This window comes from Podarcis cretensis (genome assembly GCF_951804945.1).
Source record: "Podarcis cretensis genome assembly, chromosome: 11".
Lineage (NCBI taxonomy): Eukaryota > Metazoa > Chordata > Lepidosauria > Squamata > Lacertidae > Podarcis > Podarcis cretensis.
The window spans coordinates 34,145,384-34,159,110 of NC_137180.1; the positions used below are offsets into that span (position 1 = coordinate 34,145,384).

At 42.2% G+C, this 13,727-nt stretch overlaps 1 protein-coding gene across 2 annotated transcripts in view; it reads right to left on the bottom strand.

Annotated features, from left to right (window-relative positions):
* Positions 1-2,236, bottom strand: part of XRCC4 (X-ray repair cross complementing 4) — a 237,066-nt gene extending 234,830 nt beyond the window's left edge. For both annotated transcript variants that reach the window (XM_079995777.1, XM_079995772.1), the window contains exon 1: positions 2,230-2,236. The gene's annotated coding sequence lies outside the window, so the exon portion shown is untranslated. The remainder of the gene's footprint in view (positions 1-2,229) is intronic.
* Between the last annotated feature and the right edge of the window lie 11,491 nt (positions 2,237-13,727).

Sequence of the window (13,727 nt, forward strand, 5' to 3'; positions counted from 1 at the left end):
TAATCTAAACAGGCCTCCCTTTTCATTTTGCAGATCTTGAACCTTATATACCACATGTCTTGTCTAAGAGCCTTCAGAATGGAAAGAGGGAAAATGCAAGAAGGTGAAGCATGAGGCATCCACCACAGGCTTTTAGTCACTTAGCGGATTTATACAGAAAAACATTCAGAGGGTCATAAACAGAGGATTCTATTCAGCCTATAAGCTCAGAGATGGCGCTTAAAATAAAGGAACTTTCGAAACAGTAGGTAAAAGTAGGCAGCGCTGCTTCAAATTCATTCTAAGCTCCCTTTAGGAGCTGTTCTTTAGCATTAGGTGAAGTCAGTGATATACATACAGCTGTGCATTGCTATATAGTTTGCTAGAATTAAGAGGATTTGTATCTGCCTGAAATGACAAATAACAGGAGCATATAATAAATCTCAGGTCTTCATCTGTTTTTCTAAAAAAGCTATGAGTATGAAAATAAAGAGCTATAATAGAGTTTCTTCATCCTTTGATTACTTTAGAAGAGGAACCAAAAATTTCACCCAGCTGTTGCATGCACGTCGCTTGTGAGGTCTACCACTCAACAGTTTTCTCAAGAGGCAATCCAAGCTTTTATGTCAGGGATGAGGAACCTAGATGTTCTTGGGTACGAGCTCCCATCAGCCCCAGCCAGCAGGGTCAAAGGTCAAGGATAATGGGGGCTACAATTAAATCATACCACGGCTGAGGAAATTTTAAGTCATGCCTTCATATGGTATTTTCTGTACTCTAATATCCTTTCAAGTTCTGCCGGATTTCAGTTCTCGAAGAAGGGGAGGGGGGGAAGATAGGCTATTTAGTAAATGAAATACAACTCCTCATGTTACTGAAATCATCAAACGACATACAGACATAAGCTCTTTTCCCTGCAGGAGAGCCTGCAGCAAGATAGTATAGCAATATCATTTTACTTTGGCTAAGTTTTATGTAAAATGTCAATTCATGTATATTTCCTACTTGAAAATTGAATGTTTTTTTCAGGATATGAATTAGTAAATGCATTCTGACAGTTCACTGCTTTAACCTTCAGGGTAGGGGAGAAATTTGATTCAGTTCACCTTTAAGGTGAAGCTATGTAATTCACACTTTCCAAAACAATACATGAACCAAAATGCAGCCATCCTCAGATGTTCACACTTCTCTAAATCCTACAGTCAAGTAATGTGTGCAAAAAGGCAGATGTGAGAGTAACGTGAGCATGAAGGCACGCATATGCGTGAATATAACATCTAAAAATTGTATTATGAAAAACTGTTTTGCAAAAATGTGTATATTAGGATAAATTTACATTGTTGTATTTTCATGAGAACTTTTTTATTTTTATTTTTTAAAAATGCAAACTGATTGGGAAATGGGGAGGAGTGGCTGGAGAAATGAGAAACTCAGAGAAACCACAGATTGACCCATCTCTAACCTTCATGAAGGATTCCCACATAGCCATAGCTTCACATTGTATTTATCCACATGTTAGTCCAGATAAGACCCAAGAGAGTGGGGAAAGGGAATAAAACAAACAAACACCCTTTTGTTTCTCTGTTGTAAAGGAATTGCAAATGGGTAGATTCTCTGCCCGGTCCTTGGCTTTAGAACAGGCTTCCTCAAGCTCGGCCCTCCAGATGTTTTGAGACTACCATTCCCATCATCCCTGACCACTGGTCCTTCTAGCTAGGAATCATGGGAGTTGTAGGCCCAAAACATCAGGAGGACCGAGGTTGAGGAAGCCTGCTATAGAATGTGAATGGAGTCCTAGGTGACTCTCCTGTACACTAGGGGTGAGGAACCTTTTCCAGACTGAGGGCCACAATCTGGGCAACCTTCTGAGGGTAACTTGTCGGTGGTGGTCAGAGCCCGAGGCAAAAATGGGCAGAACAGCAAGTGTGGGTGTTTCCTTTGTACAGTAGATGGGTTTCTTCACACAGATCACCCTCTATCCTCCATCCAGATCAATGTTTCCCACACTTGAGTCTCTAGCTGTTTTTAGACTACAATTTCCATCATTCCTGGCCCTTGGTCTTGCTAGCTAGCAATGAAGGGAGTTGTAGTCTAAAAACTTTGGGAAACACTGATCCAGGGGCACTATCAGAGTTCCAGGACACATTCCAGTCAGGGAAAAACAGGTTGTGAAGCAAGGTCCATGAGGTGTGTGGCCTGGAGAGGATTCCAAGGACCAAGTTCAGCCCCAGAGCTGTTTCCCCACCTCTCCTATACACATGTGCCTGAAAATAAATCCTACTGAACTCAGTTGAGCTTTTGTCTGATTTGAAATGTATAGAGTTGTGCTGTAAGACACAGCAATTTTTACTGGAACAATTTTACTACCTTTTGTGAAAGACAGCTAAGGAAACTTCCATTAAGTAAGCCCTATGAAATGTCCTTTGCACCGGTTTTTCATTTCATTTTTAAAGGGAAGTCCAAAACAAAATGCTTGCACAGGATCTAGAGATCAGGATACATTCCAACATTCAAAACCTAGAATCCAAAACAAGGCTATCTGGCTTTGCCCTGAAGAAAGTTCATGGATTACATCTCATTTTAGTAAAAATAAATTATCCAGTCGAGATATTATTCGACAAATATATTTTTAATTTAAGAGGCTTAGGAGCTGTCTGCTGTGCTGTTGACATGAAGGGTCTAATCCATGTCTCACTAGAAGGGAATGAATGAACATTGAGGATTATAGCTAGTAAGAGATTAATTCTTGGCTTCTGTGAGTCAGCAGAGGCCCAGGTGTGTGGATGTGTTTTGTCATTTAAGCCTATATTTCATGCATTTTCTCTGACATGGTAACATTTCAGATTTTTCATAGAAACATAGAATTGTACAGTTGGAAGGTTCCACAAGGGTCTGTCTGTCTGTCTATCTATCTATCTATTTATCTATCTATCTATCTATCTATCTATCTATCTATCTATCTATCTATATCATCTATCTATCTATCATCTATATCTATCTATCTATCTATCTATCTATCTATCATCTATCTATCTATCTATCATTTGACTACAATGTGGCCATTTTGATAGTCCTTTTGCTTGTTGTAAATTCTAATGCTCTGTAACTTCTTTAGCATCCTTTTGTTAAAATACCGGACTTCAAACCCATTTTCTGCAGTACTTCAGCTTTGGTCATAATTTGTTTAGTATATCATGCCATGAAAATTCAACATGTGCTTAAAATCTGAATGAGTGGGACTGGATATCAATACCATATTTTAGCGTTCTAACAATTTTTTGCTTTAACTGGCACTGACCTGTCTTAAATGTAGTTGAACACACAGGGCTCGTATGAAAAAGGTTATGAGCAATATGAACCTAGTACAGTGTAACTTTCCTCCCATGTCTGCAGACTAACACCAAGTCTAATGTTTAATTCAATGCTTGCTGATGTTTGCCTTGAGACATCATAAACATTGTAGTCATTCCACCAACGCACCTGATAAAGCCTTAGCGTTAGCCAGGCCGATGAGACCAAATTATCTCTCGGAATGGTATCACAGACATGACTAGCAACTTTCCATTGCCGCCTTCAAACATTATGCATAATAGGGTATCTTCGCATGATTACCAAGAATTAAGAGTGTATAAATATAACTTTATATGGGATAAAATGGGAATCAAAGATCATGTGAGCACATTATTGTCAGTTACTAAAATAATATTTATTTGTTTATTATATTAATTGATTGCTCTACAGTGGTACCTCAGGTTACATACGCTTCAGGTTACATACACTTCAGTGAGCATTTCAAGAACTTGAAACTCTACAGCCAACTTTACCATGGTTCCAGTGCCAGGGGAAGAGACATAACCTTGGGAGCCCAAATGGATTCCAGGCAGAGAAATGAGAAAATATGGCTCTGGTCTATATAACAGGGAATATAGATCCAGTGTAGTATAGGGCAAGTGTGGGGAATTATTGGTCCTTCAAATGTTGCTGAACTACAATGCCCATCACCCCTGGCTTGCATCATCTGAAGGGTCAAAGGTTCCCCACACCTGGTGTAGGGATTAGACCTGTGGCTCCCAAACCTCTTTTTCCCATGGACCACCAGTATTTCCCATTCCTCTGACAAACAGAGGAGCAGCCTCCTTTCCTGGCTGAGAGGTGATGGAAGGAATTTTCACCATGTTCCAAGCACAGGAAAATCTCCCACACTGAATGAGGGCTAGACAGAACAGCTTAAGAAATCTCTCTCTTCACCCCTCCACTTTTATGGCTGTGGTTTCCTTCTCATGCACATAAAATGAATTCATCTGCAAGCACAGTATTCTGAAGATTACTCGAGACAGGGGGAAGAGTGTTACATGTTTGATTTGTTGACACCAGGAAGGGGGGGGGGGACTCAAGCAAGCAGGAGAGGAATGGGAACTAGAAAATGGCTCTTATAAGCTGAAATCACGACTGATACGTAAGCTCCAATTACACAGCTAGTTTATTCAGGCCACTTTTTAAGCTCCATTAAATGGCTCTGTGCCATGATTCCTTCCTATTTCAGCCTGGAAAATGCAGAACCTCTTCATTCATATATATATATACATCACACAAAAGGAACTAGACGTTAACAGGGGGAAATAGGACCAAGTCATTCAATTAAGATAAAATGACCTGCTAGTCCAGTTTGCTTTCTGCATAATCAATTAACGAGGCTGCTTCATACACTTAACTGATGGAAGATGTATATTTGCCATTCTGTGCATGAACATAATTTATTTGTTTACCTCCCCTCTCTTTCCTGCCCAATGCAATTATGCTTTGAGCCTGTGGACTTAAACATCTAGTTTTCTACAGCACCTAGAAGTTTTTAAGAAATATGAACATAGGAAGCTACCTTACTGGAAGCAGACTGTTGATCCATATAGCTCAGTACTGTCCTCACGGGCGGGCAGGAGCTCTCTGGGTTTTAGACAGGAGTCCTTCGTAGCCCTTCCTGGTGTTGCCTGGGACTGAACCTAGGATGTGTCACAGGCGTGTTCTACCCACTAAGCAGCAACCCCCCTCCCAATGCACAAATGGTAATCAATAACCATATGTCTAGATCACCTGAAATAAGAATGCAAGAATTGCCTTGCTGAGTCAAACCTGGATCCATTAGTTTAGCATTCTGTCCACAATGGTGGCAGCTGATTACCACTAGAAACTCAAAACCAGGGGGTGCTCATCCCGTTATTTTTCTTGTGCATCTGGTATTTGGGGGTTCTTGCTTCTCACAGGTACCTGCTTAGCCACTGAGAATAGGATGCCTACTTCAGCAGGCTCTTGCGCTCTTATGTGGAGGGAAATGTACCGTGCAAGTGTAGCCAGATGCAGCCCATTCCTAAATCATCAGCTGTTCATATTGAACAGATTCTGCCCAACACACACAGACAAAAGGATTGATTCTTGTCAGTGCTCAATTAGTCTAGTAGCTAGCTACATTTTGGCTTAAATGTTAGTAGCCCCAAAGGAAAATATTATAAAGTGTTTTGCAATTGTTGGCCTCATTCTTATCACTTACTATGCCGTTTCCCCCTTTCCCATTGCACAGCTAATGACCTAACCAATGCATAGTTTATTTTACTCCCTAGTAAAGAACAAGTATAGGCTAGCCTGCCCTCTAGTGCTTTATGGAAACAGACAGTGCATTCTTGGGTCCTGAATGGACAAATAAGATTTAGAGCATGAGAAACTTCACACTGCCTTTAAGAGTGAAATTTCAATAAGGGGCACACTATGAAGCACATTGCCACCGACATCACACTATGCTCTAAGCGATTTTCTCTCTCTCTCTCTCTCTCTCTCTCTCTCTCTGACTCATTCAGTGTTTATTCAGCATTAGCTCATTGCTCGAAATCTAAGCAAGGAAGTACACCATTCTGACAACTTTCACTCTGTATATTGGAGACCAAAAGCTGCAGCTCAGTAGCAGAGTACACATTTTGCACACTTAAGGCTTCATTCACAGATTTAGCCTCTGGAACCTCTAGATAGAGCAAGGGTGGGGAGTGTCTGGCCTTCTAGAGGTCGGACTGCAAATCCTATCACCCTTGACCACAAGCCATGCTGGCTAGGATTGATGGAAGTTGGAGTCCAACAACATCTGAGAGCCACAGATTGGCCACCTCATGAGTTAAAGCTTCTTAGATAATAGTGCTGTTTTTCTAGAAAAAAGGGTGCTGCAACTCACCATGAAATCACCTTTGTTCTCTTAAAATGGCAATGATGCCCACCTGAAAGGTGCTGGAACTGAGTTCCAGCGAGTTCCGGCTTTAAAAATGCCCTGGGACTAAGAAACACCTCTCACTGAGACTTGGATAGGTACGGCATCTTAATCCAGTCAATGCTGGCTGTGCTTTCTGCCAATCACCCATTCCCACCACCCTTCTGAGTAATACCCCTCCCCACCTTCTCACTATATAGAAGGGTCTGGTGACTTCTGTTTCAGTGTATCTGAAGAAGTGTGCATGCACACGAAAGCTCATACCTAGAACTAACTTAGTTGGTCTTTAAGGTGCTACTGGAAGGAATTTTTTTTCTTTTATTTTGTTTTGACTATGGCAGACCAACACGGCTACCTACCTGTAACTATAGTTTATAGTGAATAAGGAGGGATTATGGGTGATTATGTTGTTATAAAAGTAATTGTCTACCACATTGCGCTCCAGTCTTTGTTTAGTATTCTTGTTATAATGTTCTAAACAAATGTAGATGTTTAGAAAATTATGGCACTGCTATTACTGTATTTAATTTTATATTGAATGTTTGATGCAGCATGATATTTTTACATGGTCCCATAGATTATACTTTTATAATCCTCTGTTCTGGAATCTTTTTTTTTTTCTCCTTCTTTTGCCATGTCATAATTTATCAACGAGCGGATTAAATTTCACATTTGAGAGAAAGCAGAACAGCATGGTTCTATTTTGTTCTGCAGAACAGATCTTCAGAGCAGTGAGGCAGCAACTCATTGAACACTACATTAGGAAAACACCAATCAATAGTGTACCATTTCATGTAAACAGGAGGTAAAATGATATACATTCTGTCACAAATTAAACTGAGTGTTTATTTGAACAAACTATTTCATTTAATTAGCCTTACTGGGGATGCTGTGTCCTCTAATTTGATTTCCTAATATGTTTAGCTACTGATGGGATTACATTTTGACTTCGGAATTTCTTTCATATTATAGAGCTTTAATATTAAATGGGGTCATGCCCAAGAGTGAAAGAATTAAAAATCTCATAGTGGTTGCATTTGACCTAGACTAGTCTTCCCCAACCTGGTGCCCTACAGCTGTTTTGGACTACAGCTATCATAACCCTTGACCTTTGACCATGCTAGCTAACAGTAACACGTCTCAAACCAATACTGTACACTAATCAAGTTCTCTAACCAAATAATATGTATAAAAATGTATATATATTCAGGGAAGATGTGTGTAAAAATGCATAAATCAGTGAAAATAACATGCAAAAATGCATTATGTTAGGGAACATTGCAAAAAACTGCATAGAAAAAATATGGGTGGAGTCCAACGTAGTGCTAAATCTTTTTGTCAGTGCAAGGATTTCTCCTTGGGCAACATAATATTCTCCCTCCTCTCCCTCCTTGCTGTTCTGTGGGTTCCCTCAGCCTTCTGGACTGAATTTGTTGAGAGCGAGGGAAGGAGCGGGAGAGAAAGTCCCATTACTGGTTCACGATAGCTGAATACAGCCCTGTGTTTATTAGAAGAAATTTGATTCCGATGAATTCCCATGAGGATTTCAAATCAAAAACAAAAACACGTCACAGATGGTTGAAGAATTGTGGAGAAATTAATTTAAGATTGGAAAAAAAATGTGAAAATTAGAGAAGCAAAATTGACCGAGTCATCAATCCTGGCCAGGACAACCACCCTTTGAAGGTAGGGGGTGTTTTGACAAAAATAAATCTGCTGTGAAGTATAGAAGTTTCAATGTCAATAGCTGAAGGGTGGGAGTCAACAAACACATATCTACAGGCCTTATTTAGTTTTGCAAATAGGTAAACTGCTGAGTAGTTAGGACCTAGCTTCATTTGAATTCATCTGGCATTTCAAGGAGAGTGTAGAAGTTAATGTCAAAACACTCTATTTTTAAAAATAGGTGGATTCACATTAAGTTCAGAGGCGGGTGGCTAATTCATTTGCACACCAATTTACTGTATTTAGGCAGCGCTGGAGAATTTGTCTCATTATTTAGGGAAACCATTCAGCTTGCTTTAATTAGGAAGATGGATCACAGTTTTACAGACAGAATACAGGCAACATTTTTTAAAATTCTCAAAGTCAATTCAGTTTGATCCTGAAAAATTGCTACTTGGGGGAAATTTGGATAAAGCAGGTCCCCGAACTTAAGTTATTGTAGTAGCTCTAGCTGGCAAGTTAGGTGTAACTGAATTAAAGCTGGCAATTCTTAACTGGTTCTCTTTTCATTTGAAAGGCTTTGAATTTATGGGAGATGGATAAAAGTAAATAAGATCAATGTAGGGTTAGAAAAACTGGTGTTGTTGTTAGTGCTAAATGGATTTGAAGGCTTGTGGGACATGAAATGCTCCCCTGAAACCCTTACCCAAAAGTACCTTTAACACAAATCTGGTTTCCCTTCGCTTACCTTGGGGGAGAGGGGTGTTTCCCACCAGGAATTGATTTACATTGGGGGGGGGAATTCCCAGATTCAATTCCTGGCAGGAATTCCTCCCTTTGGTGGGAGGTCTCCCACAGCCATTCCTCCTCAAGTCAAAGGGAAGTATCATCAGTAGTATAGTATTTACTGTATTTTTCGCTCTATAGGACGCACCCGACCATAGGACGCACCTTGTTTTAGGGGGGGGGGACAAGAAAAAAAATTCTCTCCCTCTCTGCGCAGCGCCCCTTCAGCGAAGCAGCAGGAGAAATGGAGCCCCTTCCATTTCTCCTCCCGCTTCGCTGAAGGGGCACTGCGCAGAGAGGGAAAACTGCACAGCGCCTCTCCAGCAAAGCCAAGCCAGGAGAGCAAGAGGGATCGGTGCGCACCAATCCCTCTTGCTCTCCTGGCTTCAGCAAAACCAATGCGAAGCCCCTGGAGCACGGCGGGAGCACTCCCACTGCGCTTCGGAGGCTTCGTGTTGCTATTGCTGAAGCCATGGAGCCTGCATACGCTCCATAAGACGCACACACATTTCCCCTTAATTTTTGGAGGGGGAAAAGTGCGTCTTGTAGAGCGAAAATATGGTACCTTCACAGCTTCAGGGATGGCTGTAGCCTTTTTGTGTGTTGCCCGTGTGTGGCCTTTCAGAACCAAACATCAATTTCCATTCAGGGCGGATCTGCACTCATGGTTTTTAACATTAAGGAAAGCAGAAGGCACTGCAGAGCAGCCAGCAGTAGGGAGACAGTGTTTTGATGGGGAGAATAACAAAGGTAAGAAACACCTTGAATTACAAGTATGCCCTGCAATGTTTTAGAACGATATATCTAATATCATTCTAATATTAGCCAGTGCGGTGTAGTGGTTAAGAGCGGTAGACTCGTAATCTGGGGAACCAGGTTCGCGTCTCCGCTCCTCCACATGCAACTGCTGGGTGACCTTGGGCTAGTCACACTTCTTTGAAGTCTCTCAGCCCCACTCACCTCACAGAGTGTTTGTTGTGGGGGAGGAAGGGAAAGGAGAATGTTAGCCGCTTTGAGACTCCTTTGGGTAGTGATAAAGTGGGATATCAAATCCAAACTCTTCTTCTTCTTCTAATAACGTTAAACGGGTCAATATAGACCCAGCCTAGGTTATACTGCTTAGCATTTTATAGTTGTAGCCATTGTGAACACACAACAGAGGAGCCCGTGGGAGATGAGCAGGATCATGATTTGACTCATCCTTCGACACAGTAACAAAACCAGCAAAATACAGCAAAGGTTCTCATCCCACAATGATTCCCCATCATACAACTGGGGGAAACAGTGGCAAAGTCTGCATGGAGGACTGTTGTAGAAAACTCCATGCAATATGTGACTTCCCTTTACAGGTGCTGCTTCCTATACTGGCTGAAATTCCCACCCGGTCATTCTCTAGGAGCCACATGAGTTAAATCTGGACTTTGTAGTACAGGATCCTTCACATACCCAAAGTTCCAATTAATGTTTCCCACTGAGCAATCACATCAAAAAGGTATGCTGATGTTCAGCATACTTGCACATATATGAGGATGTCAATATTTCAATCCTGAGCAAGAGTTTTGTCAGCTAAACCACTGTCTATTAATTCCTGGCATACTGAGTCTATTGCAAACAGTATGCTAAAGCAGCTGCTTACCCAGCTGTCTCCTTTCCGTACATTATCCTAGTCAGTAGAACAAGTGGTGTAGCTCAAAAGCTTTTGCATGTCTCTCTGTCAATGTGCATATTTATATAACTGGGTGGGGGAGTTTATGGTTATTATCCTTTCAGAGCTGCACATTATGGGTTCTATCAGATCTGATCTGTGGGTTCCTTGGTGTATCAATCATACTTATTCCACAGCAGATCTTTCAGAGCGCCTGCATTTATCTTTAATCGCTGGGGGATTCTTTGCATGGTGGGAGGATGTTTTATGCTTCTTTCCTAAGAAATATGTAAATCAGAAAAAGTGAGCAAAGGTGCAAATATATCTTCTGCACAGACAGTAGCCCTGTTTCCTTTCTAGACTAGACAGAGTAAAACTGAAGATTAGCACTTGGAAATGCAAAGAGGCCCTGTTCAAATACAAAAGAATATTCTCATTTTTCCTGTGGCTCTCCCCTCCCAGTCAGAATTCTCCTGGGATTTCCACACTCCCTGACTGCAGTTTTCCAAGTAATTTCTCAGTTTCGTGTATCAAAATGAGCTACTTAATTAGACCCAAATTTTGGCAGTTTTACATCCCGGAAAATATTGCAAAGTTGTTTGCTTAGGGCCCAGTCATTCATGTGCCCTGTGGGGAAAGACAACATGCTCATGTATAAAGGGTAAAGAACCCTATTTTCAGAGTATATGCATCATGAGTGAATTCAATTAAAGGGCTGATATCACTAGCAGAGGAAGAGGAGTGTGGGGGGAGCGCATCACCCCCAGTAGTGTGATCCCGGTGGGGTGCCATCGCGGCTGCTCCCCCACCCGCACTGGGCATCACGCCCCCACAGGCATCGTGCCACACCCCCAGGACACGTGCCACGCCCCTGCCACACCCCTGGGATGCGTTTCAGCCTGCTCTCCGCCCGCTGGTGCCAGAGCATGAAGCGCCGCCACTGGCTGATATATGCCTATTCTGTTGAATGTCTGCATGGGTTCTGTATATGCACAACTGTGCATGCATAGGGCCTTCATCTAGCTATTGAAAACCTTGTTATAATTGTGCCAAGAGAGAAGGCTCCATGTGTAAATGGAGAGCTTGTGTTGCTCGGAGGCTGGCCCTGCTGCCACAATCCCATTCTTCCTTCTAGGTGCATTCATCCAATATATTTCATGAGAACAAGACTAAAGTTACTGCAGAATGAAAGAGGCACTAATATCACTACCCACTACTCAAACATACCTTAAGTTAGGGTGATATCATGGGGACAATCTTCAATATTATGGAAATCAAATATGGAGAAAAGATAGCCTGAAATAATCTCAAAGTCATTAATTGACTGGTACGTGGAAAACTGTAGTATCTAAAGACCCAAAAGCAAATAAAGATTATGTGAAGGAAAATATGTGGTTTTGCATAGGGATTTTTATTTTAAGAAGGTCTGATTGGATTTGATGCAGCTTTGGGTCTTACATTAGTTTATGTTTCTATCTAGTTACTCCATTTTACTACATAGGATTGTGGTCCATTCCATATGGTGAGAATTCTAGACTCCCACCCAAAACGCCAGAAGTGTTTCAGCTGTCATCCAGTTCCTTAGCCTACTCCTAACATGAGGTAGTTCATATTTTGCTTGTCTCATCAGATTTGTGCTTGGCTATAACAGCAGCTATGGAATCTTTGATTAGGCTTTGTTTATCTTCGTAATCCAGGAGAAGGCTCCTTCAGGAAAGTTTAGTTGAAAGTTAATAATGTGTTGTAAGAGTCATGGGTTCTTTGTTCCAGATGGTGCCCGATGGAACCCTGCCTAGAGGCAGTGCCTCTTCTTTTAAATGCCCCAAGTCAACAGATGCAAGCAGATGTCAACGTAAGCAGATGGTCCATGCTTCCCTTTGCTTGTTGCTGGGCAAAATTTAATCCCTGCAGGCCTCAGCAGGCCAAGGAGGAAGAGAGAAATATGGGGGAAAGAAGCAGCCGCTGCACCTTTCTTGGCGCTTTCAAACATTTAGGCTGCAGTTGTATCTGGGAGTAAGGCTGCAGTTCTAATCCCACCTACCCACAAGTAAAGCTAGTGAATTCATCAGGCCTTGCTTCTGTGACTAGACATGGTTAGAACTGGACTGCAAGTCCCACTGAACTCAAGGAATTACCTCTGGCTGACCATGCATAGAATTGCACTGTTAAAGACAGAAGCATTATTTCCAGACAAGGACCTTGCAACCCTAATATCAGAGTACCTTTTCACATTTAGAACCAGCATGGCAGAGTAGGAAAATAGGAGCTGGTTTGTATGTCTCCCAGAATCTTACCTCCCAAAGCTGTCAGTGGGCTGACTTTGACAGAGGGGCAGGTCAATCAGCTGACATATGATATGCATGACATCATATATAATGATGTCATGCAACCCATTTTCAGACCCTCCTATTGTCCCTATTTTCCAGGGACAGTCCCAGATTTAAAGAAGCTGTCCCAGTTTCTGATTTGATCCTGGAATGTCCCACTTTTCCTTAAAGGTAAAGGTACCCCTGCCCGTACGGGCCAGTCTTGACAGACTCTAGGGTTGTGCGCTCATCTCACTCTAAAGGCCGGGAGCCAGCGCTGTCCGCAGACACTTCCGGGTCACATGGCCAGCGTGACAAGCTGCATCTGGCGAGCCAGCGCAGCACACGGAAACGCCGTTTACCTTCCCACTGGTAAGCGGTCCCTATTTATCTACTTGCACCCGGGGGTGCTTTCGAAATGCTAGGTTGGCAGGCGCTGGGACCGAACGACGGGAGCGCACCCCACTGCGGGGATTCGAACCACCGACCATGCGATCGGCAAGTCCTAGGTGCTGAGATTTTACCTACAGCGCCACCCGCGTCCCTTCCACTTTTCCTTAGGATGTCCCTATTTTCATCGGATAAATGTTGGAGGGTATAGAGCTATGTGACAACCGAACCAAGGAGATAAATAACTATACAGTGGTACCTCGAGTTAAGTACTTAATTCGTTCCAGAGGTCCGTTCTTAACCTGAAACTGTTCTTAACCTGAATCATCACTTTAGCTAATGGGTCCTCCTGCCGCTGTGCCGCCAGAGCACGATTTCCGTTCTCATCCTGAAGCAAAGTTCTTAACCCGAGGTACTATTTCTGGCTTGGCGGAGTCTGTAACCTGAAGCGTATGTAACCTGAAGCGTATGTAACTTGAGGTACCACTGTACAACCTTTAGAAGACACCTGAAGACAGTCCTATATAGGGAAGTTTTTTTAATGATTGATGTTTTATTATGTTTTTATATATGTTGGAAGATGCCCAGAGTGGCTGGGGCAACCCAGTCAGATGGGCAGGTATAAATAATGTTGTTGTTGTTGTTGTTATGGAGTAGGACATCCCTGTTTTCATCAGAGAAATGCTGGAGGGTATGCCTTTTCCTTTGCCCA